Source organism: Eucyclogobius newberryi, unplaced genomic scaffold, assembly GCF_026437365.1.
Source record: "Eucyclogobius newberryi isolate DKJ021-1_F unplaced genomic scaffold, fEucNew1.0.hap1 SCAF_55, whole genome shotgun sequence".
In the NCBI taxonomy this organism is placed as follows: Eukaryota; Metazoa; Chordata; class Actinopteri; order Gobiiformes; family Gobiidae; genus Eucyclogobius; species Eucyclogobius newberryi.
In genome coordinates, this window is record NW_027316223.1 from 327,298 (window position 1) to 355,003 (window position 27,706).

Genomic DNA, 27,706 nt, shown 5'->3' on the forward strand with positions numbered 1-27,706 from the left:
TAAAAAAACTGGAAGTCTTTCAATCAATCGACTCTCGCCAATTTATTGCGCACTCAATATACTGCAGTTAATCTGGATATTGAGGAAAAATTGCAAGATAATGTTATTTGACATAATGCCGATGTATTTGCTTACTTTTTCAAGCACCCTTGGCAATTGAACCTCGTTCAGCAGTGCCTTTCATCAGATAGTAAAGCGAGCAGATTTTCCATTGTAAAAAACTAATATGTTCTCTCACCATTAGCGACTCTGGTGGGACTCAAACCCACAACCTTTAAATGCCCTTGCAAATTATGCCTAGAAGTCCAATGCGCTATCCATTGCGCCACAGAGTCCATACATCCTTCCATGGTGCGTTTCCATAAAGGCAAAACACGTTTTTCATCCAAAATGAGTCCACATCAGTCATTCCTTGCCAACAAACTGAGAATCAAAAAGTGAAAAGAGTGCAGTTAATCTGTGTGTGCAGGGATACTTTTCCATCTTATTCCAATTTGTAACAGCAGCGCATTTTCTGTCATTGTAAATAATTTGCATACTTGAATGGACAACTGAGTAGTAGTAGGTTTGAGATGGGCCGGTAATTATTTAGCACTGTGGCATCAAGACTGCTCTTCTTTAAGAGAGGCTTAATGACTGCAGTTTTAAGGATCTTGGGAAAATTCCAGATCCAAGCAACATGTTGACTTTTTGATTGATTGGAGCCAACAGACTGCTCACCATAGACTTTAAAAATCTAGTCGGCAATGCATAAAGACAGCATGTAGTGGAATTCAGACTTGTGGTGATCTCTTGGAAAGTTTTGTCAGCCACAAATGCAAAATGGGTTAACTCCAGTTGTCTAGCTGGCTGCGTGCTTGTTATCTGCAAATAATGGTATTTTTAATGTTCTGAACTGAGTCTTGCAAAGAAGACTGCAAACTCATTGCACCTGGAGAAATACAGAAACCATCAGACAAAGTAACATTTACCACACTGTAATTTGAAATATTAACCCGCTTTGTCATTAGCAGGTCCAGAGTGTGCCCTTTGCTCTTGGTGGGGCCACTCAGGTGCTGAGTAAGACCAAAGCTTCTGAGGACAGCGCCAAACTCTTTAGAAGAAGACGAGGTTGAGCGGGGCGTGAAGGAAGCAAGGAACAGTCACTCACGTACGGGAAACTCCTACCAAGCAGTGGCCAGCCTATAGCACACTGGGATTCTGTGGTAATTGAACCAAGTTTAGCAGTTCCTTTCATCAGTTAACCCTTTAGGCGCCAGAGATTATGGATGAAATAAATGTATAAATAAAAAACTTCCTGAGATACAGAGAACTGAAGCCGGGGCACAGCTCTGGGTCGGCAGTGCCCCTGGAGGCCCGTAGAAGCTCCACACTCCAGTTGATTCTTGGATAAAAGGGCACCCAGCCGGTCTCGAACTCGCGTGAGGCGGAGCAGGGATCATCCACCCCGCACACGGCCAGACTTTGCCCGGCCAGGGAGCACCTTCTGCGGGTCGGAGGCTCCGGGTCGGAGCCCCTGGAGCCTGGAGCCCTCACCGGGCCCCGAACTCGGCTGCCGGAGGCAGTGCAGTGCCTCATGGATAAAAGGGCACCCAGCCGGTCTCGAACTCGCGTGAGGCGGAGCAGGGATCATCCACCCCGCACACGGCCAGACTTTGCCCGGCCAGGGAGCACCTTCTGCGGGTCGGAGGCTCCGGGTCGGAGCCCCTGGAGCCTGGAGCCCTCACCGGGCCCCGAACTCGGCTGCCGGAGGCAGTGCAGTGCCTCATGGATAAAAGGGCACCCAGCCGGTCTCGAACTCGCGTGAGGCGGAGCAGGGATCATCCACCCCGCACACGGCCAGACTTTGCCCGGCCAGGGAGCACCTTCTGCGGGTCGGAGGCTCCGGGTCGGAGCCCCTGGAGCCTGGAGCCCTCACCGGGCCCCGAACTCGGCTGCCGGAGGCAGTGCAGTGCCTAATGGATAAAAGGGCACCCAGCCGGTCTCGAACTCGCGTGAGGCGGAGCAGGGATCATCCACCCCGCACACGGCCAGACTTTGCCCGGCCAGGGAGCACCTTCTGCGGGTCGGAGGCTCCGGGTCGGAGCACCTGGAGCCTGGAGCCCTCACCGGGCCCCGAACTCGGCTGCCGGAGGCAGTGCAGTGCCTCATGGATAAAAGGGCACCCAGCCGGTCTCGAACTCGCGTGAGGCGGAGCAGGGATCATCCACCCCGCACACGGCCAGACTTTGCCCGGCCAGAGAGCACCTTCTGCGGGTCGGAGGCTCCGGGTCGGAGCCCCTGGAGCCTGGAGCCCTCACCGGGCCCCGAACTCGGCTGCCGGAGGCAGTGCAGTGCCTCATGGATAAAAGGGCACCCAGCCGGTCTCGAACTCGCGTGAGGCGGAGCAGGGATCATCCACCCCGCACACGGCCAGACTTTGCCCGGCCAGGGAGCACCTTCTGCGGGTCGGAGGCTCCGGGTCGGAGCCCCTGGAGTCTGGAGCCCTCACCGGGCCCCGAACTCGGCTGCCGGAGGCAGTGCAGTGCCTCATGGATAAAAGGGCACCCAGCCGGTCTCGAACTCGCGTGAGGCGGAGCAGGGATCATCCACCCCGCACACGGCCAGACTTTGCCCGGGGAAGGGCCACTCTGGCTCGGCATGGCCCCCACTGAGCACCCCCTGGAACCCTTGGAGCCCCCGGAGCACCTCCAGAGCCACCCCCCACTCCTCCAGACTCTGCCCGGGGAAGGGCCACTCTGGCTGGGCATGGCCTCCACTGAGCACCCCCTGGAGCCCCCGGAGCACCTCCAGAGCCACCCCCCACTCTCCCCAGACTATGCCCGGGGAAGGGCCACTCTGGCTGGGCATGGCCTCCGCCGAGCACCCCCTGGAACCCCTGGAGCTCCTCCAGAGCCACCCCCCACTCCTCCAGACTCACCCCGGGGAAGGGCCACTCTGGCTGGGCATGGCCTCCACTGAGCACCCCCTGGAGCCCCCGGAGCACCTCCAGAGCCACCCCCCACTCTCCCCAGATTCTGCCCGGGGAAGGGCCACTCTGGCTGGGCATGGCCTCCGCTGAGCACCCCCTGGAGCCCCCGGAGCACCTCCAGAGCCACCCCCCACTCTCCCCAGACTCACCCCGGGGAAGGGCCACTCTGGCTGGGCATGGCCTCCGCTGAGCACCCCCTGGAACCCCTGGAGCCCCTGGAGCCCCCGGAGCACCTCCAGAGCCACCCCCCACTCCTCCAGACTCTGCCCGGGGAAGGGACACTCTGGCTGGGCATGGCCTCCACTGAGCACCCCCTGGAGCCCCCGGAGCACCTCCAGAGCCACCCCCCACTCTCCCCAGACTATGCCCGGGGAAGGGCCACTCTGGCTGGGCATGGCCTCCGCCGCGCACCCCCTGGAGCCCCCGGAGCACCTCCAGAGCCACTCCCCACTCCTCCAGACTCTGCCCGGGGAAGGGACACTCTGGCTGGGCATGGCCTCCACTGAGCACCCCCTGGAGCCCCCGGAGCACCTCCAGAGCCACCCCCCACTCTCCCCAGACTATGCCCGGGGAAGGGCCACTCTGGCTGGGCATGGCCTCCGCCGAGCACCCCCTGGAACCCCTCCAGAGCCACCCCCCACTCCTCCAGACTTTGCCCGGGGAAGGGCCACTCTGGCTGGGCATGGCCCCCACTGAGCACCCCCTGGAACCCCTGGAGCCCCCGGAGCACCTCCAGAGCCACCCCCCACTCCTCCAGACTCTGCCCGGGGAAGGGCCACTCTGGCTGGGCATGGCCTCCACTGAGCACCCCCTGGAGCCCCCGGAGCACCTCCAGAGCCACCCCCCACTCTCCCCAGACTATGCCCGGGGAAGGGCCACTCTGGCTGGGCATGGCCTCCACTGAGCACCCCCTGGAGCCCCCGGAGCACCTCCAGAGCCACCCCCCACTCTCCCCAGACTATGCCCGGGGAAGGGCCACTCTGGCTGGGCATGGCCTCCGCCGAGCACCCCCTGGAACCCCTGGAGCCCCTCCAGAGCCACCCCCCACTCCTCCAGACTCACCCCGGGGAAGGGCCACTCTGGCTGGGCATGGCCTCCACTGAGCACCCCCTGGAGCCCCCGGAGCACCTCCAGAGCCACCCCCCACTCTCCCCAGACTATGCGCGGGGAAGGGCCACTCTGGCTGGGCATGGCCTCCGCCGAGCACCCCCTGGAACCCCTGGAGCTCCTCCAGAGCCACCCCCCACTCTCCCCAGACTCACCCCGGGGAAGGGCCACTCTGGCTGGGCATGGTCTCCACCAAGCACCCCCTGGAGCCCCCGGAGCACCTCCAGAGCCACCCCCCACTCCTCCAGACTCACCCCGGGGAAGGGACACTCTGGCTGGGCATGGCCTCCGCCGAGCACCCCCTGGAGCCCCCGGAGCACCCCCAGAGCCACCCCCCACTCTCCCCAGACTCACCCCGGGGAAGGGACACTCTGGCTGGGCATGGCCTCCACTGAGCACCCCCTGGAACCCCTGGAGCCCCGGGAGCACCTCCAGAGCCACCCCCCACTCTCCCCAGACTCTGCCCGGGGAAGGGCCACTCTGGCTGGGCATGGCCTCCGCCGAGCACCCCCTGGAACCCCCGGAGCACCTCCAGAGCCACCCCCCACTCCTCCAGACTCACCCCGGGGAAGGGCAACTCTGGCTGGGCATGGCCCCCACTGAGCACCCCCTGGAGCCCCCTGAGCACCTCCAGAGCCACCCCCCACTCTCCCCAGACTATGCCCGGGGAAGGGCCACTCTGGCTGGGCATGGCCTCCGCCGAGCACCCCCTGGAACCCCTGGAGCTCCTCCAGAGCCACCCCCCACTCCTCCAAACTCACCCCGGGGAAGGGCCACTCTGGCTGGGCATGGCCTCCACTGAGCACCCCCTGGAGCCCCCGGAGCACCTCCAGAGCCACCCCCCACTCTCCCCAGACTCACCCCGGGGAAGGGCCACTCTGGCTGGGCATGGCCTCCGCTGAGCACCCCCTGGAGCCCCTGGAGCCCCCGGAGACCCTCCAGAGCCACCCCCCACTCCTCCAGACTCACCCCGGGGAAGGGACACTCTGGCTGGGCATGGCCTCCGCCGAGCAGCCCCTGGAGCCCCCGGAGACCCTCCAGAGCCACCCCCCACTCTCCCCAGACTCACCCCGGGGAAGGTCCACTCTGGCTGGGCATGGCCTCCGCCGAGCACCCCCTGGAGCCCCCGGAGCACCCCCAGAGCCACCCCCCCACTCTCCCCAGACTCTGCCCGGGGAAGGGCCACTCTGGCTGGGCATGGCCTCCACCAAGCACCCCCTGGAGCCCCCCGGAGCACCTCCAGAGCCACCCCCCACTCCTCCAGACTCACCCCGGGGAAGGGACACTCTGGCTGGGCATGGCCTCCACTGAGCACCCCCTGGAGCCCCCGGAGCACCTCCAGAGCCACCCCCCACTCTCCCCAGACTATGCCCGGGGAAGGGCCACTCTGGCTGGGCATGGCCTCCGCCGAGCACCCCCTGGAGCCCCCGGAGCACCTCCACAGCCACCCCCCACTCCTCCAGACTCTGCCCGGGGAAGGGACACTCTGGCTGGGCATGGCCTCCACTGAGCACCCCCTGGAGCCCCCGGAGCACCTCCAAAGCCACCCCCCACTCTCCCCAGACTATGCCCGGGGAAGGGCCACTCTGGCTGGGCATGGCCTCCACTGAGCACCCCCTGGAGCCCCCGGAGCACCTCCAGAGCCACCCCCCACTCTCCCCAGACTATGCCCGGGGAAGGGCCACTCTGGCTGGGCATGGCCTCCGCCGAGCACCCCCTGGAACCCCTGGAGCTCCTCCAGAGCCACCCCCCACTCCTCCAGACTCACCCCGGGGAAGGGCCACTCTGGCTGGGCATGGCCTCCACTGAGCACCCCCTGGAGCCCCCGGAGCACCTCCAGAGCCACCCCCTTCACTCTCCCCAGACTATGCCCGGGGAAGGGCCACTCTGGCTGGGCATGGCCTCCGCCGAGCACCCCCTGGATCCCCTCCAGAGCCACCCCCCACTCCTCCAGACTTTGCCCGGGGAAGGGCCACTCTGGCTGGGCATGGCCCCCACTGAGCACCCCCTGGAACCCCTGGAGCCCCCGGAGCACCTCCAGAGCCACCCCCCACTCCTCCAGACTCTGCCCGGGGAAGGGCAACTCTGGCTGGGCATGGCCTCCACTGAGCACCCCCTGGAGCCCCCGGAGCACCTCCAGAGCCACCCCCCACTCTCCCCAGACTATGCCCGGGGAAGGGCCACTCTGGCTGGGCATGGCCTCCACTGAGCACCCCCTGGAGCCCCCGGAGCACCTCCAGAGCCACCCCCCACTCTCCCCAGACTATGCCCGGGGAAGGGCCACTCTGGCTGGGCATGGCCTCCGCCGAGCACCCCCTGGAACCCCTGGAGCCCCTCCAAAGCCACCCCCCACTCCTCCAGACTCACCCCGGGGAAGGGCCACTCTGGCTGGGCATGGCCTCCACTGAGCACCCCCTGGAGCCCCCGGAGCACCTCCAGAGCCACCCCCCACTCTCCCCAGACTATGCCCGGGGAAGGGCCACTCTGGCTGTGCATGGCCTCCGCCGAGCACCCCCTGGAACCCCTGGAGCTCCTCCAGAGCCACCCCCCACTCTCCCCAGACTCACCCCGGGGAAGGGCCACTCTGGCTGGGCATGGTCTCCACCAAGCACCCCCTGGAGCCCCCGGAGCACCTCCAGAGCCACCCCCCACTCCTCCAGACTCACCGCGGGGAAGGGACACTCTGGCTGGGCATGGCCTCCGCCGAGCACCCCCTGGAGCCCCCGGAGCACCCCCAGAGCCACCCCCCACTCTCCCCAGACTCACCCCGGGGAAGGGACACTCTGGCTGGGCATGGCCTCCACTGAGCACCCCCTGGAACCCCTGGAGCCCCGGGAGCACCTCCAGAGCCACCCCCCACTCTCCCCAGACTCTGCCCGGGGAAGGGCCACTCTGGCTGGGCATGGCCTCCGCCGAGCACCCCCTGGAACCCCCGGAGCACCTCCAGAGCCACCCCCCACTCCTCCAGACTCACCCCGGGGAAGGGCAACTCTGGCTGGGCATGGCCCCCACTGAGCACCCCCTGGAACCCCTGGAGCCCCTGGAGCACCTCCAGGGCCACCCCCCCACTCCACCAGACTCAGCCCCGACCCGGGCACACTCTTCCCCGGGTCCTGGGCTCCGGGACTCCGGGGATGACCACCGGGGACCAGGCTCTCCCTCCGAACCCGGGGACCCACCCTTAAGCACCCCCTCGCGGGCTAAACCCCTTAGGGGCAGCCGCCTGGAAGCCCGTGCCCTTGGTACTCTGACATGGAAGCCCGTGCCCTTGGTACTCTTAACCACACTTTGAAATTTTTCGAGTATAGTGTACTATTTCGGTTTTTACTCTAAGTCCCTCAGGGGCATAGTGTACTATACTATGATGGTCAGATCACCTCCAGGCCCCAGGGGAGTGCTTTTCTGGGGTCAAACAGTGCACTGATGATGGGGGATTATTTCATTTTGCTCATTTTGGTGTTTTTTCACATTTTAATCTATTTTCACCCCTTTTGCTCACAACTTCATACTACGGCCCGGAAAAACGACAGAGTCCCTCGGGTATAGTGTACTATTGCCGAAAAATGACAGAGTCTTTTCGGGAATAGTGTACTATTTCGGTTTTTACTCTAACTCCCTCAGGGGCATATGGTGCTATACTCTGAAGGTCAGATCACCTCCAGGCCCCAGGGGAGTGCTTTTCTGGGGTCAAACAGTGCACTGATGATGGGGGATTATTTCATTTAGCTCATTTTGGTGTTTTTTCACATTTTAACCCATTTTCACCCCTTTTGCTCACAACTTCATACTACGGCCCGGGAAAACGACAGAGTCGATGGGCATAGTGTACTATTGCCGAAAAACGACAGAGTCCCTCGGGTATAGTGTACTATTGCCGAAAAACGACAGAGTCCCTCGGGTATAGTGTACTATTGCCGAAAAACGACAGAGTCCCTCGGGTATAGTGTACTATTGCCGAAAAACGACAGAGTCCCTCGGGTATAGTGTACTATTGGCTGGAAGCTCGGTTTTTTTTCTAAGTCCAGCAGGGGTATATGGTACTATATTCTGGTGGTCAGATCACCTCCAGGCCCCAGGGGAGTGCTTTTCTGGGGGCAAACTGTGCACTGATGATGGGGGATTATTTCATTTTGCTCATTTTGGTGTTTTTTCACATTTTAACCCATTTTCACCCCTTTTGCTCACATCTTCAAACTCGGGCCCTGATTACAAGTTCTGACCAAATGATGACAAACACGGTATTTATTATGTATTTTTTTTTCATTTTTTTTATTTTTCCAACTTATACATCCATCATTGGTGCCAGGCAGGTTGTGGAGAAAGCAGTGAAGAAAGGAGAGAGCCATCACAGAAAAGATGTCCATCCAGGGTCAAGGTACCCTGCACTTTTACATATCCAAATGACAGCATTTAAAGTTTTTTAGCGTATGGTATCTCTCGTTGCATGGAACCGCACAGAGGCCAACGCCACACTGACGGCACCTGTACTTTGTTTGCCGCCTGCCTTTGGTACGAGAGCGGTCAGAGCACACGGCGCAGTCTGGACGTCCCTCTGCTTGACAAAGCCAATGACGCTCTGTGAGTCTCTGTGGCATTTCACCCTCCGGTCTTGAGCGCCTTTCTTGTTTTTTGGAGTGATCAGCCAGTAATGCATCAATAATGTTCTGAATGTAAACCTTTAAAGGTTTGTGTGGGCCTGGAGTGGATTTGGTGTATATGATGTGTGAGTTGACAATACTTATGCTTATAATGGCATTGAATATGCGATGATACCATTTCCGGGACCTGTGTGGAAAGAGGTATGTCTTCATCCTCTGGTCAGCAGTGTCCACTCCACCCATGTAGGCGTTGTACTGGTCGACACATACAGGTCTTTTGATGTCACGGAAGCCAGTGTCATCTGTCTTGGATCGGATCCTCCTCTGAACACAATCATTTCCATGGACTGTGGACAACATGGTGAGACGTTTAGTATCGTGCCAAGCACAAGCCAGGAGTTTTCCCTTTCTGCAAAAAACTGGGTCATCTCCTTTTTTCAGCTGTAAGACACTTTTACCAAGGCATTTTGGCATCCCCAACCTGGTAATCCTTACCGTCCCACACAGTCCAGTTTCCAAATCTGCTAATTCATTTGCAATTACAGGCGAGGTATAGTAACTGTCCATGTAAATCTCGTGTCCTTTGCCCGTAAAGGGAGAAACCAACTCACGGACAACTGCGTGTGTTGCACTGATGTTGCTTGCATTATTTTTGTACTGTCCAGTGTGCATTGACCAGCGCAAAACATACCCTGAACAGCTTTCACTCAGGGCATACACTCTATAGCCATATTTGTCAGGTTTATTCGGAGAGTAACATTTTAGTGAAGATCTCCCCTTGAAAGCTATTGTCATTTCATCTAAAGAAAGCTCCTTGATTGGACTGTAAACTGCTGCAAATTTGGGAATAATCAAATCTATTATTGGGCGGACTTTGAACAGTTTATCGTGCCCGGGCTCGCCTGTTCTCACATAATCATTATTGTTGACAAAATGAAAGAACGAAAGAATGATTTCAAATCTGTTTCTTGACATTACATTTCCAAATCCAGGCGTTTGTGTAAGCCAAAATGTTCCCCAGTAATCCTCGATTTCAGGTTTCTCAACAAGGCCCATGGAGAGATGCAAAGCGAAGAAAGCTTTCATTTCGGTGACTGATACATCATACCACTCAAGAAATCTTGAATGTGGCTTCAGAATCATAGGTGCCATACACTGATGTGCATATCTATTTGTCTCATCAGTAATGAAAGTCCAAAACTGATCGGTCAGAAAGAGTGACAGAATATCAAATGGATTAGCATCCGTCAGATCCATCTCTCCTGTGTAGCCAACTGGGTCTTCAAAAGGTTTGATCCATGCCTCAAATACCTCGACCTCTCTCAGCATGTCCCAGCTCTCATCCACCGGGCAAGTTTTACTGCAGCCACTGGTTCCACTGGTTCCTCACCTCCGTCTGTCCTTTGCACCTGTCCGTTGTTTCGAAGTCCCTTCATCTCCACTTGGAAATCCATCGTCACTCTCGGGGAGATAATACCCTTCAGAGTCAGAATCTGCTGTAAATTGCATGCCACGTGTACTTCCTCCAGCCACTTTTTTCCTTACCGGATCTGCCCTGGATCATACCTGGCTAATAAGAGGAAGTTGCACCGAACCGACCAATGACTGAAGTTATTCATTTTCTACTATTATTTCATAAATTTCCTTGTACGGTAAAGTCGCATTTCTGCGACTTTGGCGCTTAAAGGGTTAGTTTGTGTGAACTGTGAGTATACAGAATCAGATCCGTTATTACAGTAGCACAAATGACCGTACCTATACTTTGGTAAAAAAACACATCAAACTGCTGTCTCTTTTTAAAGGAGTTTGATGTGGTTGTTGTTACATCAAACTACTGCGTCCTTTAAAAGTCCACATCAAGCTAATGCTTTTTTTTAAAGTCTATTGCAATTGAGATGTCAGTCGAGAGCCGTAACAGCAGTAGTGCATCCAAGAAAGCTGTGTATTGAATGGATATAGAACCTTTAGTGAAGCAGGAGCCAACAGGCTATTCACATCCTTGTGTAGGGTCTCAAACTACAGGTATTCAGTTTACGATTAAGGAAGATTTCTTAGCAGAAACGAGACAAGACGGGGCACCAGGGTAAAACCCAAAAAGCTAAGATACGGTCCTTAATCACGCTCGTTAAAAGGTTTGAAGGGTGTTTCACGATTCAGGGACTTACGCATAGTCTAATCAAACAAACAATAGTCAATAACTCTTTCGTGTAGTTTATTTATCAAAAGGGCAATCAAAAAGGGCACCGGAGCAGAAATGCGCACAGGTAAATCACAGGTGATGTTATATCAGATTTAAAGGCAGAATTCATGCAGATAATGTTAAACCAGGGTTTTGCCTTTGATAATCAAACGTGTCTATGCTAATCTATATCAAAAAGAGGGAAAGTGAGAAGCTAAGGGAGGAGGAACAGCTGAGTTCTACCCAAATCCCGCCACAAAAGAACCGCACACTGAAGTCGGCTTACGATTTTGTAGAACTCGGTCCGGCTGGTCCTTGTCCGCGGACGAGATCCGTGGCGAGGCAGCGGCGTGGAGCGGTGTGGCGGGCGAAGGCAGTGGCGTGCCGCGATATCCGTGATGCGGGGCGGCAGCGGTGGCGCGAGGCGGCGCGAGGAGCGGTGTGGCGGGCGAAGGCAGTGGCGTGCCGCGATGTCCGTGACGCGGGGCGGCAGCGGTGGCGCGAGGTGGCGCGTGGCGATGTCCGGGAGTTCCTTAGCGGTAGAACGCTTTAGCTGCGTGTTAGCTCCTCACGCGGCCTTTACTCAGATGAGAACGTAGCGCTGATCCACGTAAACGGCGTAGATTACTTAAAAAATAGTAGAAGCGAAGTAGAAAAGAAAGTCTCTGTCAGGTTTAGCGCTTAAGCTTAGTTCCAGGTGTTTCCAGGTGTTTTCAGAGTTCAGGGGGGCGATGAGGCTGGCCTAGTCTTGTCGACCCACGTGGCGGACGCTTTGTTGAGACAAAGGAAAAGTAAACAGGCTCGTCCGTGGAGACGGCTTCAAAGAGATAGACAAAGGCTTGAACAAAAAAAAAGGAAGAAGAGAGCAAGAAGAGAAGAGAGGAGAAGAGAGCGTTCCAAGCTCGGAGGGTCTTTTTGTCACCTAGTGCCGCAGGGCACGCTGGGAGCGAAAGGGGCGGGCGCTACTGCGACGACACGTTAAACACTTTTGGCAGTTTGTGCACATTATTCCTTGAGGTAGATACATTTTACATCTTCTTTCACCTGTGATGGGCACTCGAGTTAAAGCATTGGGAATATAAAACCTTAAACAGTGGAAAAATACGTAACACAAGGTGAAACATGAGGTGTACGGAGTTGATTCGGACAAACATTCATGGCATAATCACATAAAACATAGTTTTCATCGGGGCGTCCTCCTGTAAGACTGTGGGGGAGAAGGTCTGTTATCGCCAAAGTCACAGCGGCTCCCTGCGGTGAGGGAGAGAGGGAGAAAGAAAACCCCCCAATGTTCAAAGAGAGTTTTTCTGTTATCTGGCCGTGGAATATCCATCTCCATTCCCCTACACTTGCAATGAGGTCAAATATAGGACAAACCCATTGTCAGGAGTGGGATTAGAACCCATTCCTCCACTTGTAGACCAAATTTGCTTACGCTTAGGTAGGAGTTTACCTTGACCCTGACACCTTGGACATTTCAGCGATGCTGACATTGAGCTCTCTTATCTCGAAGATAACGTTCCAAAAATCAGTACAAAGTAAATGCTTTGGCAACCTTACACTAGATGAAGTCTTTCCAATTATGTACAGTCCATATAAAGAGATGACTTTAACAGGTGATGAGAATTGAGTGAAATAGTTCAAATCTCATTGTTACAGAGGGTTTAATTCTTCTTCTTTCGGTTCCAACAGAAGAAAATTTATGACCAAGATTTCACGGGTTGTATTGGCGAGCAGTCCATAAAGCTTAAAATTAACTCCGCCCAACGTGGGGCTCGAACCCACGACCCTGAGATTAAGAGTCTCATGCTCTACCGACTGAGCTAGCCAGGCTGGCTGTCCAAAAGGCAAAAAAAGGTCATAATGAAAACCCAGAATTTTTCAGTACTAAGTGGTAAATTAATCTGTCACTTTAATTTCTCAGGGAGTGGTCACAATTACAGTATAAGACATATGATACAGTTCACTCTGAATGTACTCAATGCTTTGACAGTACAGCATCTACGTAGTAGATTGGCCATCACATCACAATTCATCATTGGAAGTAACACTTCATTTGAAATCTTAAGCCAATACGAAAATTTTTCATCCATTGTCACACATATGTACTTGTAAATTAGGGTGTAAAAATGGCTTCCTTTCCAAAGGAAATATTTTTTTTTTTGTCAGGAGTGGGATTTGAACCCACGCCTCCATTCAGAGACCAGAATCCCCTGTGGCGAGGAAGGAGTTTACCTTGAGTCTGGCGCCTTAGACCGCTCGGCCATCCTGACACTTTATTTATGTGAACTGTGAGTATACAGAATCAGATCCGTTATTACAGTAGCACAAATGACCGTACCTATACTTTGGTAAAAAAACACATCAAACTGCTGTCTCTTTTTAAAGGAGTTTGATGTGGTTGTTGTCACATCAAACTACTGCGTCCTTTAAAAGTCCACATCAAGCTAATGCTTCGTTTTAAAGTCTATTGCAATTGAGATGTCAGTCGAGAGCCGTAACAGCAGTAGTGCATCCAAGAAAGCTGTGTATTGAATGGATATAGAACCTTTAGTGAAGCAGGAGCCAACAGGCTATTCACATCCTTGTGTAGGGTCTCAAACTACAGGTATTCAGTTTACGATTAAGGAAGATTTCTTAGCAGAAACGAGACAAGACGGGGCACCAGGGTAAAACCCAAAAAGCTAAGATACGGTCCTTAATCGCGCTCGTTAAAAGGTCTGAAGGGTGTTTCACGATTCAGGGACTTACGCATAGTCTAATCAAACAAACAATAGTCAATAACTCTTTCGTGTAGTTTATTTATCAAAAGGGCAATCAAAAAGGGCACCGGAGCAGAAATGCGCACAGGTAAATCACAGGTGATGTTATATCAGATTTAACAGCAGATTTCATGCAGATAATGTTAAACCAGGGTTTTGCCTTTGATAATCAAACGTGTCTATGCTAATCTATATCAAAAAGAGGGAAAGTGAGAAGCTAAGGGAGGAGGAACAGCTGAGTTCTACCCAAATCACGCCACAAAAGAACCGCACACTGAAGTCGGCTTACGATTTTGTAGAACTCGGTCCGGCTGGTCCTTGTCCGCGGACGAGATCCGTGGCGAGGCAGCGGCGTGGAGCGGTGTGGCGGGCGAAGGCAGTGGCGTGCCGCGATATCCGTGACGCGGGGCGGCAGCGGTGGCGCGAGGCGGCGCGTGGAGCGGTGTGGCGGGCGAAGGCAGTGGCGTGCCGCGATGTCCGTGACGCGGGGCGGCAGCGGTGGCGCGAGGTGGCGCGTGGCGATGTCCGGGAGTTCCTTAGCGGTAGAACGCTTTAGCTGCGTGTTAGCTCCTCACGCGGCCTTTACTCAGATGAGAACGTAGCGCTGATCCACGTAAACGGCGTAGATTACTTCAAAAATAGTAGAAGCGAAGTAGAAAAGAAAGTCTCTGTCCGGTTTAGCGCTTAAGCTTAGTTCCAGGTGTTTCCAGGTGTTTTCAGAGTTCAGGGGGGCGATGAGGCTGGCCTAGTCTTGTCGACCCACGTGGCGGACGCTTTGTTGAGACAAAGGAAAAATAAACAGGCTCGTCCGTGGAGACGGCTTCAAAGAGATAGACAAAGGCTTGAACAAAAAAAAAGGAAGAAGAGAGCAAGAAGAGAAGAGAGGAGAAGAGAGCGTTCCAAGCTCGGAGCGTCTTTTTGTCACCTAGCGCCGCAGGGCACGCTGGGAGCGAAAGGGGCGGGCGCTACTGCGACGACACGTTAAACACTTTTGGCAGTTTGTGCACATTATTCCTTGAGGTAGATACATTTTACATCTTCTTTCACCTGTGATGGGCACTCGAGTTAAAGCATTGGGAATATAAAACCTTAAACAGTGGAAAAATACGTAACACAAGGTGAAACATGAGGTGTACGGAGTTGATTCGGACAAACATTCATGGCATAATCACATAAAACATAGTTTTCATCAGGGCGTCCTCCTGTAAGACTGTGGGGGAGAAGGTCTGTTATCGCCAAAGTCACAGCGGCTCCCTGCGGTGAGGGAGAGAGGGAGAAAGAAAACCCCCCAATGTTCAAAGAGAGTTTTTCTGTTATCTGGCCGTGGAATGTCCATCTCCATTCCCCTACACTTGCAATGAGGTCAAATATAGGACAAACCCATTGTCAGGAGTGGGATTAGAACCCATTCCTCCACTTGTAGACCAAATTTGCTTACGCTTAGGTAGGAGTTTACCTTGACCCTGACACCTTGGACATTTCAGCGATGCTGACATTGAGCTCCCTTATCTCGAAGATAACGTTCCAAAAATCAGTACAAAGTAAATGCTTTGGCAACCTTACACTAGATGAAGTCTTTCCAATTATGTACAGTCCATATAAAGAGATGACTTTAACAGGTGATGAGAATTGAGTGAAATAGTTCAAATCTCATTGTTACAGAGGGTTTAATTCTTCTTCTTTCGGTTCCAACAGAAGAAAATTTATGACCAAGATTTCACGGGTTGTAATGGCAAGCAGTCCATAAAGCTTAAAATCAACTCCGCCCAACGTGGGGCTCGAACCCACGACCCTGAGATTAAGAGTCTCATGCTCTACCGACTGAGCTAGCCAGGCTGGCTGCCCAAAAGGCAAAAAAGGTCATAATGAAAACCCAGAATTTTTCAGTACTAAGTCTGGTAAATTAATCTGTCACTTTAATTTCTCAGTGAGTGGTCACAATTACAGTATAAGACATATGATACAGTTCACTCTGAATGTACTCAATGCTTTGACAGTACAGCATCTACGTAGTAGATTGGCCATCACATCACAATTCATCATTGGAAGTAACACTTCATTTGAAATCTTAAGCCAATACGACAATTTTTCATCCATTGTCACACATGTGCTTGTAAATTAGGGTGTAAAAATGGCTTCCTTTCCAAAGGAAATATTTTTTTTTTGTCAGGAGTGGGATTTGAACCCACACCTCCATTCAGAGACCAGAATCCCCTGTGGCGAGGAAGGAGTTTACCTTGAGTCTGGCGCCTTAGACCGCTCGGCCATCCTGACACTTTATTTATGTGAACTGTGAGTATACAGAATCAGATCCGTTATTACTGTAGCACAAATGACCGTACCTATACTTTGGTAAAAAAACACATCAAACTGCTGTCTCTTTTTAAAGGAGTTTGATGTGGTTGTTGTCACATCAAACTACTGCGTCCTTTAAAAGTCCACATCAAGCTAATGCTTCGTTTTAAAGTCTATTGCAATTGAGATGTCAGTCGAGAGCCGTAACAGCAGTAGTGCATCCAAGAAAGCTGTGTATTGAATGGATATAGAACCTTTAGTGAAGCAGGAGCCAACAGGCTATTCACATCCTTGTGTAGGGTCTCAAACTACAGGTATTCAGTTTACGATTAAGGAAGATTTCTTAGCAGAAACGAGACAAGACGGGGCACCAGGGTAAAACCCAAAAAGCTAAGATACGGTCCTTAATCGCGCTCGTTAAAAGGTCTGAAGGGTGTTTCACGATTCAGGGACTTACGCATAGTCTAATCAAACAAACAATAGTCAATAACTCTTTCGTGTAGTTTATTTATCAAAAGGGCAATCAAAAAGGGCACCGGAGCAGAAATGCGCACAGGTAAATCACAGGTGATGTTATATCAGATTTAACAGCAGATTTCATGCAGATAATGTTAAACCAGGGTTTTGCCTTTGATAATCAAACGTGTCTATGCTAATCTATATCAAAAAGAGGGAAAGTGAGAAGCTAAGGGAGGAGGAACAGCTGAGTTCTACCCAAATCACGCCACAAAAGAACCGCACACTGAAGTCGGCTTACGATTTTGTAGAACTCGGTCCGGCTGGTCCTTGTCCGCGGACGAGATCCGTGGCGAGGCAGCGGCGTGGAGCGGTGTGGCGGGCGAAGGCAGTGGCGTGCCGCGATATCCGTGACGCGGGGCGGCAGCGGTGGCGCGAGGCGGCGCGTGGAGCGGTGTGGCGGGCGAAGGCAGTGGCGTGCCGCGATGTCCGTGACGCGGGGCGGCAGCGGTGGCGCGAGGTGGCGCGTGGCGATGTCCGGGAGTTCCTTAGCGGTAGAACGCTTTAGCTGCGTGTTAGCTCCTCACGCGGCCTTTACTCAGATGAGAACGTAGCGCTGATCCACGTAAACGGCGTAGATTACTTCAAAAATAGTAGAAGCGAAGTAGAAAAGAAAGTCTCTGTCCGGTTTAGCGCTTAAGCTTAGTTCCAGGTGTTTCCAGGTGTTTTCAGAGTTCAGGGGGGCGATGAGGCTGGCCTAGTCTTGTCGACCCACGTGGCGGACGCTTTGTTGAGACAAAGGAAAAGTAAACAGGCTCGTCCGTGGAGACGGCTTCAAAGAGATAGACAAAGGCTTGAACAAAAAAAAAGGAAGAAGAGAGCAAGAAGAGAAGAGAGGAGAAGAGAGCGTTCCAAGCTCGGAGCGTCTTTTTGTCACCTAGCGCCGCAGGGCACGCTGGGAGCGAAAGGGGCGGGCGCTACTGCGACGACACGTTAAACACTTTTGGCAGTTTGTGCACATTATTCCTTGAGGTAGATACATTTTACATCTTCTTTCACCTGTGATGGGCACTCGAGTTAAAGCATTGGGAATATAAAACCTTAAACAGTGGAAAAATACGTAACACAAGGTGAAACATGAGGTGTACGGAGTTGATTCGGACAAACATTCATGGCATAATCACATAAAACATAGTTTTCATCGGGGCGTCCTCCTGTAAGACTGTGGGGGAGAAGGTCTGTTATCGCCAAAGTCACAGCGGCTCCCTGCGGTGAGGGAGAGAGGGAGAAAGAAAACCCCCCAATGTTCAAAGAGAGATTTTCTGTTATCTGGCCGTGGAATGTCCATCTCCATTCCCCTACACTTGCAATGAGGTCAAATATAGGACAAACCCATTGTCAGGAGTGGGATTAGAACCCATTCCTCCACTTGTAGACCAAATTTGCTTACGCTTAGGTAGGAGTTTACCTTGACCCTGACACCTTGGACATTTCAGCGATGCTGACATTGAGCTCCCTTATCTCGAAGATAACGTTCCAAAAATCAGTACAAAGTAAATGCTTTGGCAACCTTACACTAGATGAAGTCTTTCCATTTATGTAGAGTACATATAAAGAGATGACTTTAACAGGTGATGAGAATTGAGTGAAATAGTTGCAATCTCATTGTTACAGAGGGTTTAATTCTTCTTCTTTCGGTTCAAACAGAAGAAAATTTATGACCAAGATTTCAAGGGTTGTAATGGCAAGCAGTCCACTTTTTGATTCTCAGTTTGTTGGCAAGGAATGACTGATGTGGACCCATTTTGGATGAAAACCGTGTTTTGCGTTTGTGGAAATGAGCATCATGGAAGGATGTATGGGCTCTGTGGCGCAATGAGTCGCTAATGGTGAGAGAACATATTTGTTTTTTACAATGGAAAGTCTGCTCGCTTTACTATCTGATGAAAGGCACTGCTGAACGAGGTTCAATTGCCAAGTGTGCTTGAAAAAGTAAGCAAATACATCGGCATTATGTCAAATAACATTATCTTGCAATTTTTCCTCAATATCCAGATTAACTGCAGTATATTGAGTGCGCAATAAATTGGCGAGAGTCGATTGATTGAAAAACTTCCAGTTTTTTTATAGCTACATTGGTACAGGGGATTTAGCTTAAAGGTAGAAAGATTGATGCCCTCGCTCTCCATTAAACACAGTTGATTGGACAGGGGCTGAACTTTCGAATGTTGCTGGCTCGCTTTAAAAAAAAAAAAAGATATTGCGGCTTGTAGAGTCGCAATTCGCGCTCTGCTGTTAACCGGGAGGTTGGTGGTTCGAGCCCACCCAGGGACGATTGGAAGAGCAATTGCAGGCAAAGTCTACGAGGTAAAATTGGTCAATGAATATCGACTAACAGGTTCGAGTAGCATTTTTGAAACGCAGGGTAAACTCCCAATGGATATGGAGTCCGTCGCCTTAACCGCTCGGCCACAACGATACGCTGATACACCGCCCCCTGTAAGTATTATCATTAGTAAGCCATGCCACCTCCCCGGCTTGACCTGCAGGTGTCGCAATTGCGCACGCGCCCGTTTTACTCTCTCTCTCTTTCTCTCTCTCTTTCTCTCTCTCTCTTTCTCTCTCTCTCTCTCTCTCTCTCTCTTTCTCTTTCTCTCTCTTTCACTCTACTTCTTCATCGTAAGGACATAATTTTTTTTTTTTTTTTTCATCCTTATTATTTAAAATAAAATAAAAATTGACACAATAGCATTTAAAAAAATATCTATATATTATTTTTCTCTTTTCGGCGTTGTCGCATTCTTTATTCAAAATAGTAGCGTGGCGCGACCGACCGACCGACCGACACCCCTTTTACAAGCGAGCAACGCCATTATAGGCTTTCACCAGGATGGCCGAGCGGTTAAGGCTTCGGACTCAAGATCCGACGGGCGGTGGCCCTCGTGGGTTCGGATCCCATTCCTGGTATAAGCTTCTTGGACAAATATAAAAAATAAAAAAAACACAACACAGGAAATTTTTGGCGGCGGCAAGGCAACGGCGGCAACGGCAGCGATCGTAAGGTCGACAGATACTTAGGTCCGAGCGCAGCGCGGGCAGTAGCTGGGGGCGCACTCGCCACACACGTGTACGAGGCACCCTCGGTACACGTTCGTCGTTTTAGTGTCCTTGCTCCTGGGGCATATTCGGCACCACTTCCTCTTCGCGGGTACAGCAGCGGGTTCTCTTCCTCCTCCTCCTCCCCCCCTCTCTCCCCTCTCCTCTCCCCTCTCTTCTCCCCTCTCCCGAGATGTCCCCGATGACGCCAGGTCATCCCCCCCCCTCCCCCTCCCCCTCCCTTCCTCCTCCCTCCCGCGTATACGAGGCGCGACGAGCGCGCTCCCCAGCTGCTCCATGAACAGCCTGCGTCTGTGGCGTTTGCCGACCATCCACATCAGGTTCAGCTCCCGCCACAGGACGAAAGCATTGTACGCGGACACGTCGATCATGTTGTGGAACAGGACGAGGGCCCACCGGCAGGTTTTCCTCCTGCAGCTGTAGGTACCTGTCACCTTGTCCAGGTTGTCCACGCCTCCCTTGGTGCGATTGTAATGCAGCACGGCCGCCGGTTTGCTCGGAGGAGGAGGCTCGCCGCCGCCGCGATTGCCGTCTCCGTAGGTGGCGCCGCACCGTGGTGAGGATCTGCAAGTTCTTGCTCTTCTTCGCCAGGTAGGAGACCAAGGCGACCGAGGGGACTCCGTTCGTTGCCGTAGCCGTTGGAAGAGGTCCCCGGCGCGGTCTCGCCCAACGTGAACACGAGACGGAAGACGCGATCGCCCTGCGCTTCGTGTCGACCAGTTCCCGCGGGAACTCGCTCCTGTTGGCGCGCAGCGTCCCCAGCAGGGTGAGGCCGTCCCTCTCGAAGAATAGCCTGCGGGCGAGCTCGTACGAGGTGAAGAAGTTGTCGCACGTGACGTTGCGCCCCCCCCGGCCCCCCTTCCCAGTCCCTCGGTGAGATCGAGCACGACCCGCGTGGCCAGGTTCTTCTCCGGAGGCGCGCGCTTATCGGATTTCCCGGTGTAGACCTGCATCTTCCAGGCGTAACTGGACAGCGAGTCGCACGCGACCCACAGCTTGATTCCGTACTTCGCCGGCTTTGAGGGAAGGGGCAGCGACCTGTCAAAGAAGAAAGAAGAACGAAGAAAGAAGAAGAAAGAAGAAGGAAGAAGAAGAAGAAGAAGAAGAAGAAGAAGAAGAAGAAGAAGAAGAAGAAGAAGAAGAAGAAGAAGAAGAAGAAGAAGAAGAAGAAGAAGAAGAAGGGGAAAAAAAATAAAAAAAAATAATGAAGGAAAAACAAGAACACAAGAACAACAAATATTATTTAATTTGAATTTACTTTTCATGATTTATTGATTTATTAATTTATTAATTTATTAATTTATTGATTTATTGATTTATTGATTTATTGATTTATTGATTATTATTATTTTCTCTTTTTTTTTCTCCATTTGTTTAAATAAAAAAAATCACCTCTAAACGAAACCAGCCTCTCGTCTACGGTGACCTTGGATCCCGGATTGTACATGAGCGGCAGTCGCTTGCACCACAAGTCCCACAGCTCCCTGATGGGCGCCAACTTGTCTACTCCTACTTCTCCTCCTCCTCGCCTTGCCTCTCAAGCGACGGCTTGGAGGTCCACGAGATTTCCCCGCGTTTAGAGAGCATAAGGTGTTCGTCGTCGCCGCCGCCGCCGCCGCCTTCTTCTTCTTCTTCTTCTTCTTCTTCTTCTTCTTCTTCTTCTTCTTCTTCTTCTTCCCTCGCAAGTTCTGATTGATTGGCTTCAACAAAGATTACTGTCAGAGGATTATAGTGGTCATTTCTTTGTTTCATTTCTTGCTTATAATAAGTCCTATAAAAGTCCTGTCTCTCCAAGTCAAAGGATTCCTTCAACACATCAATGCTTTTCATTTGAGTTTCTTTTGCAATGCGGTGAAACGTTTACGCCTTTTGTAATCCAGGCGTTGAATCATAAGCTTGGTCATAAGAAAACCAGCTCCAGATTTTAACAGCTTTGTTTAGTTTGTATGCTTTGGTTGGCTCCTTTCAGGGGGTAAGCACAGATTTTACCCAAAGATTCTTCATGTTTCTGCACTTTTTCAAAAGAGTAACGCTACTCTCGGGGCACTCAAGGTTCCACTGAGATTTGAACTCGGATCGCTGGATTCAAAGTGTGCTAACCATTACACCATGGAACCGCAAAATGCTCCCTGGACGGATAACGGTGATCCAAAGCTACAAGTCTTTACATCAATCATCCCTTGCCAAAAAAATGAGAAACAAGGAGTGCAAACAGTGCAAACAATCTTGATGTGCAGCAATACTTTTCCCTCTCTTAATGCAAAGTGTAGCAGCAGTAAACTTGAGGGAGAAAGGTATGGGTTTGAGGGCTCTTCTTGTGGGCTTTACTCTCCTTGTAAATATTTTTCATAGACAAAAGAGTAGGCATTTCCTGTTTACTAAACAGGCCCTTTGACCAAGGAAGCCCCAGCGCCGTAATGATTTCCTGGTTTCCTTACATAATTACATACAGTGGTTACTTCTGGGATTGTATTTCTTGCTTGCTCTGGCAAGGTGAGCAGTCGTCCCTGGGTGGGCTCGAACCACCAACTTTTCGCCTACCAGCAGAACGCGCTAGCCGATTGCGCCACAGAGGCGAGAATCTTGACATACCCATAAAAGGTTTAACCCTCTAATTGCAATTAAAAATGAAGAAAAACTCTGGATTCAGAGCGCTAGCCGCTATACCGTTGAACCACACCTTTCTACAGGATGTCCTGTTTTGAAAATAAGTATGACATTTGATCATTGGGCTATATCAAAGAGAGCAGCATTGAAGTAGGCAAACTTCTGCTTCATGGTTTCATTGTGTGGTGGTCATCACATCTGCCCTACACGCAGAAGGTCTTGGGTACAACATTCAGCGAAACCAAACATGTTACCAAACATGTTCATGCTAACAATGTTCCAATGAAAGCTTGCTGTTTATGTTTTATAGATCCTTTCCATGCCATTTATGTCCTGATCTCGCAAAATATCCAATAGACCCAGCATTCCTATTCATTGTATTTTTGAGCAAAGACTAACATTCAGGTACACATGCCCAAACCCGGGATTGAACCAGGGACCTTTAGATCTTCAGTCTAACGCTCTCCCAACTATTTCGGCTACTTTTTCAAAAATTTAGGCAAGGGAGCGAAACGTGTGGCATAACGTAGCGAGAAAATGAACTAGTTCTGTGTGTCCTTTTTTCTTTTCTTTTGATTAAAAATAAAAACAATACAGGACACGACCAGGGAGCAAAAATCGAAATAAAAAGAACATAAATAGCACTAAACATAAAATAAAAACAAAATCACATTTAAATGAAAATAGGGGTCCTACTTGGTCCAAAGTCGATCAAATTAGTGCTTATCCAAATTAAGCCTGAATGTCACTGTTTTCCATTCATCCAATGTCTAATGTCTGTTACTATGTCAGTCAAGTCTTTGATCGTTGGCGTGGTTGGTGTCGAGCATTTCTTTGTGATGGCCTTTTTCTCTACAGCCAAAAGTATGTTCCAAGGGTATCCATTTATTGTGTCCATGGCAGGAGTGTTGAGGCCCAAGTACATAGTTTTTAATTTGAGTGGGATGGAAAAGTCAAAAACAGTCTGCAGTGCCCTTTGAATTTCAGTCCATTATTTTTGAGCAACAGCACAGCCCCAAAACACCTGATAGTGGTTTGCCTGCTGGGTTCTCCAGCAGTTAGCATTTCCTTGTGAATAATGGACACTTTGACATGGTGTGGTGAAAAAAACATATTTTTCCCCTTCAGGCATGTGATTTTGTGGTCTTCCTCAGGGCTGTTCCTACATTTCCACACTCTTGGTCAGACAAAACCAGGTTAACTTCTCGTTCCCATTGGTTTAGAATATACTCAGCAGAACGTTGTCCAGATTACCAATGCATTGAGATCATTTAGAAATGATTCCCCTCGCAAGTTCTGATTGATTGGTTTCAACAAAGATTACTGTCAGAGGATTATAGTGGTCATTTCTTTGTTTCATTTCTTGCTTATAATAAGTCCTATAAAAGTCCTGTCTCTCCAAGTCAAAGGATTCCTTCAACACATCAATGCTTTTCATTTGATTTTCTTTTGCAATGCGGTGAAACGTTTACGCCTTTTGTAATCCAGGCGTTGAATCATAAGCTTGGTCATAAGAAAACCAGCTCCAGATTTTAACAGCTTTGTTTAGTTTGTATGCTTTGGTTGGCTCCTTTCAGGGGGTAAGCACAGATTTTACCCAAAGATTCTTCATGTTTCTGCACTTTTTCAAAAGAGTAACGCTACTCTCGGGGCACTCAAGGTTCCACTGAGATTTGAACTCGGATTGCTGGATTCAAAGTGCGCAAACCATTACACCATTGAACCGCAGAATGCTCCCTAGACGGATAACGGTGATCCAAAGCTACAAGTCTTAACATCAATCATCCCTTGCCACAAAAATGGGAAACAAGGATTGCAAACAGTGCAAACAATCTTGAAAAAAGCGAGCCAGCAACTTTCGAAAGTTCAGCCCCTGTCCAATCAACTGTGTTTAATGGCGAGCGAGGGCATCAATCGTTCTACCTTTGAGCTAAATCCCCTGTACCAATGTAGCTATAAAAAAACTGGAAGTCTCTCAATCAATCGACTCTCGCCAATTTATTGCGCACTCAATATACTGCAGTTGATCTGGATGTTGAGGAAAAATTGCAAGATAATGTTATTTGACATAATGCCGATGTATTTGCTTACTTTTTCAAGCACACTTGGCAATTGAACCTCGTTCAGCAGTGCCTTTCATCAGATAGTAAAGCGAGCAGACTTTCCATTGTAAAAAACAACCATGTACTCTCACCATTAGCGACCTTTGAATCCCCTTGCAAATTATGCCTAGAAGTCCAATGCGCTATCCATTGCGCCACAGAGCCCATACATCCTTCCATGATGCTCATTTCCACAAACGCAAAACACGGTATTCATCCAAAATGGGTCTACATCAGTCATTCCTTGCCAACAAACTGAGAATCAAAAAGTGAAAAGAGTGCAGTTAATCTGTGTGTGCAGGGATACTTTTCCATCTCTTATTCCAATTTGTAACAGCAGCGCATTTTCTGTCGTTGTAAATAATTTGCATGCTTGAATGGACAACTGAGTAGTAGTAGGTTTGAGATGGGCCGGTATTTATTTAGCACTGTGGCATCAAGACTGCTCTTCTTTAAGAGAGGCTTAATGACTGCAGTTTTAAGGCTCTTGGGAAAATTCCAGATCCAAGCAACATGTTGACTTTTTCATTGATTGGAGCCAACAGACCGCTCACCATAGACTTTAAAAATCTAGTAGGCAATGCATAAAGGCAGCATGTAGTGGAACTCAGACTTGTGGTGATCTCTTGGAAAGTTTTGTCAGCCACAAATGCAAAATGGGTTAACTCCAGTTGTCTAGTTGGCTGCGTGCTTGTTATCTGCAAATAATGGTATTATTAATGTTCTGAAATGAGTCTTGCAAAGAACACTGCAAACTCATTGCACCTGGAGAAATACAGAAACCATCAGACAAAGTAACATTTACCACACTGTAATTTGAAATATTAACCCGCTTTGTCATTAGCAGGTCCAGAGTGTGCCATTTGCCCTCTGTGGGGCCACTCAGGTGCTGAGTAAGACCAAAGCTTCTGATGACAGCGCCAAGCTCTTTAGAAGAAGACGAGGTTGAGCGGGGCGTGAAGGAAGGAAGGAACAGTCACTCACGTACGGGAAACTCCTACCAAGCAGTGGCCAGCCTATAGCACACTGGGATTCTGTGGTAATTGAACCAAGTTTAGCAGTTCCTTTCATCAGTTAATAACACAAGCAGGCTTTCCTATTTACCAATGTAGATAACAGGGGTTACAACAGTGACTCTGGTGGGTCTCGAACTCACAGCCTTTGAATGCCTTTGCAACTTTTGTCTGATTCCCCTTTTTCACAAAAGCAAAACAGTCATCCGAAAACAGTCTACATCAATCAATCCTTACCATCAAACTGAGAAACAAGGAGTGAAAAGAGTGCATTTACTCTGTTTATTCAGGGATACTTTTCAATCTCTAATTGCAAAATGTAAAAGAGCTCTTTCGGGTGATAAGTTTTTCTGTACATGTAAACAACTGATTTGCTTGAAAGGCTATCATGAAGGCACTGCTGGGATTTGAACCCAGGATGTCCTGTTTACTAGACAGCCACAGCGCCTCTTAAATGCTACTCCACCTGTTTCAGCTAGATATTCAGTGACCAATGTTACCTCGTAGATTTCGCCTTTTTGAGGTGCGTGCAATTTGTGGTGTGCTGCATGGTCTGGAGCTGGAGGTTTGGGAGTTTTTTGGAGTTTTTAATCGTTATTTTGATCATTTTCATTTACTTTTTTCAGTTTTTTTGTTTGTTCCCCTCCCAGTAAACTTACTGGGAGGTGGATTTTTTGTTTTTTTGTGAGCATGGCTCAAAGGACGGACAACACGGCATCGGACACTGGAATGGACACGACAAAGGCAAGACAAAGTTTGAAAGAATCAGTAAATAATAGAAAGAACAAAGAAAGAAGGATGACATTTATGAAAGAACTCACTGTGGTATTGGAACTAACGGAGGGAGCACAAATCACGCCACTAGCTTTTTTGAAATCAACTCAGGAGGTGTGCGGCTCCATAGTAGCGTGCAGACTCATCTCAAAGGACAAATATGAAGTAACCGTCAGTACCACCAAAGCGAAGGAGCGGCTCCTGGATGGGTACTGCATTGGAGGAGTCAGGGTTCACGCCCGTGACATCTCGGTTGATGAGCTGGTCATGTCCTTCATGGGGCTGCCGGCTTATATCGAGGACGAGGAGATCCTGGCCAAGCTCTACGCCTGGGGGGTCTCTGCGGTCTCCGAGGTGAGGAGGAGAATGTGGCCGGGGACGAACATGGCGGACGGCACCAGGTTTGTACGGGTAAGGTTCACGGACACGGTGCAGTCCTTACCGTATTCTGTCAGGTTTGACACCGCGGGGGGCCCCGAGTACTTCAGGGTAATACACGACAGGCAGGTGCGGGTGTGTAGGGGGTGTCTCCAGCCTGGCCATATTCTGAGGGAGTGCCCTGACTTTCTGTGCCGCAACTGCGGGAGCCAGGGGCATTACGCGCGCGAGTGTGTCGCGCAGTGGGCCCCGAAGTGCAGAGAGTGCCGCATGTTCCGCCACTTATGTCCGTGTGGTGCGGGTGACAGAGAGGAGGACAGAGGGGAGGACAGAGGGGAGGACAGGGAGGACGCCATTGGAGGAGAGAGCAGTGACGTGGCCCAGAACGTGCCCGCAACTGCTCTCTCCGAAGTAGAGGAGGTTTTGGAGGAGGAGGCTGTGGAGGAGTCAGGGGAGCCAGAGGTGTTCGGCTCCTCTTGCTCCTCTGACTCCTCAGACGAGGAGGCGCCCGTCGCACTGGAGATGGTGCTCGGCTCAGCGCTGGCGTCTGGGAAGGTGGGAGCAGGACAAACTGCTCCTCCTGACCAGAGGGAAGGGACTCGTGAGGGTCCAACTCCTAAGCCCGTGGAGGCAGAGGCTGAACCCGGGAGGAGGATGGGTGCGGGACAGGCCCCGCATCTTACCTCCAAAGGGGGGGACATCACCACAGGGCTGGGTGATGATCCCAAGCTCCAGTCGGACGGTGGTAAGAGGGGACAGGTGGAGAAGAAGGAAAAGAAAGGGACAAGACGCAGGAAGCAGGTGGCAGGAGATGGAGAGGGCGCTGCTGCTCAGAGCGGCTCCACCTCCTCCGCCTCCTCCATTCCAGCCACATCAAAAGCGCCAGCAGAAAGCTCCATCAACCCACCATCCTCCACACGCAGCTCTGCCCCACGAGGTGAGCTTGAGACTGTTTTTAATGATGACTTCATGGATTTCTCCACCCGTGAAGTCAGAAAAAGAGTGTGGGAGTCAGATGCGACGGGCGCCAAAAAGAAGTCGAAATAAAAGATGGGTTGTATCCTCCAAAGTCTCCTCTTAATGGCGTTCTCCTTGTCCTCTTGGAACGCAGGCGGCCTGCGGAGCCCAGTGCGGATGCAGAGCGCGTTACACTTTTCCAAGTGGGACGTGCTCTGCATCCAAGAAACGCATTGGGATGTCAGCCACGCGCAACGAGTGCGGAACGTGGGAGTAGGCTCTGTATTTTGGGCCCTGGGCACGGCGTGCTCGCGCGATGTGGCCACGGTGGTGAGGCCTGGTGTCTTAGGCCAACCCACCCTGGTACACGCCGACCCAGAGGGCTCCTTC

General features: G+C 51.2%; 6 non-coding genes across 6 annotated transcripts; 1 reads left to right on the forward strand and 5 right to left on the reverse strand.

Annotated features, from left to right (window-relative positions):
• Positions 1 to 244: 244 nt before the first annotated feature.
• On the reverse strand, positions 245 to 335 carry trnar-ucu (transfer RNA arginine (anticodon UCU)). The gene is given in 2 exon segments: positions 245 to 280; positions 299 to 335. It is a non-coding gene; the product is annotated as a tRNA-Arg (tRNA).
• Positions 336 to 12,615: 12,280 nt separating this feature from the next.
• Positions 12,616 to 12,688, reverse strand: trnak-cuu (transfer RNA lysine (anticodon CUU)). The gene has a single exon. It is a non-coding gene; the product is annotated as a tRNA-Lys (tRNA).
• A 330-nt stretch (positions 12,689 to 13,018) lies between these two features.
• On the reverse strand, positions 13,019 to 13,128 carry trnal-caa (transfer RNA leucine (anticodon CAA)). The gene is made up of 2 exons: positions 13,091 to 13,128; positions 13,019 to 13,064 (listed from the first exon to the last, which is right to left on the reverse strand). It is a non-coding gene; the product is annotated as a tRNA-Leu (tRNA).
• Positions 13,129 to 15,380: 2,252 nt separating this feature from the next.
• On the reverse strand, positions 15,381 to 15,453 carry trnak-cuu (transfer RNA lysine (anticodon CUU)). The gene has a single exon. It is a non-coding gene; the product is annotated as a tRNA-Lys (tRNA).
• A 328-nt stretch (positions 15,454 to 15,781) lies between these two features.
• On the reverse strand, positions 15,782 to 15,891 carry trnal-caa (transfer RNA leucine (anticodon CAA)). The gene is made up of 2 exons: positions 15,854 to 15,891; positions 15,782 to 15,827 (listed from the first exon to the last, which is right to left on the reverse strand). It is a non-coding gene; the product is annotated as a tRNA-Leu (tRNA).
• Positions 15,892 to 19,252: 3,361 nt separating this feature from the next.
• On the forward strand, positions 19,253 to 19,335 carry trnal-caa (transfer RNA leucine (anticodon CAA)). Its single transcript has one exon. It is a non-coding gene; the product is annotated as a tRNA-Leu (tRNA).
• The last annotated feature ends 8,371 nt before the right edge of the window (positions 19,336 to 27,706 follow it).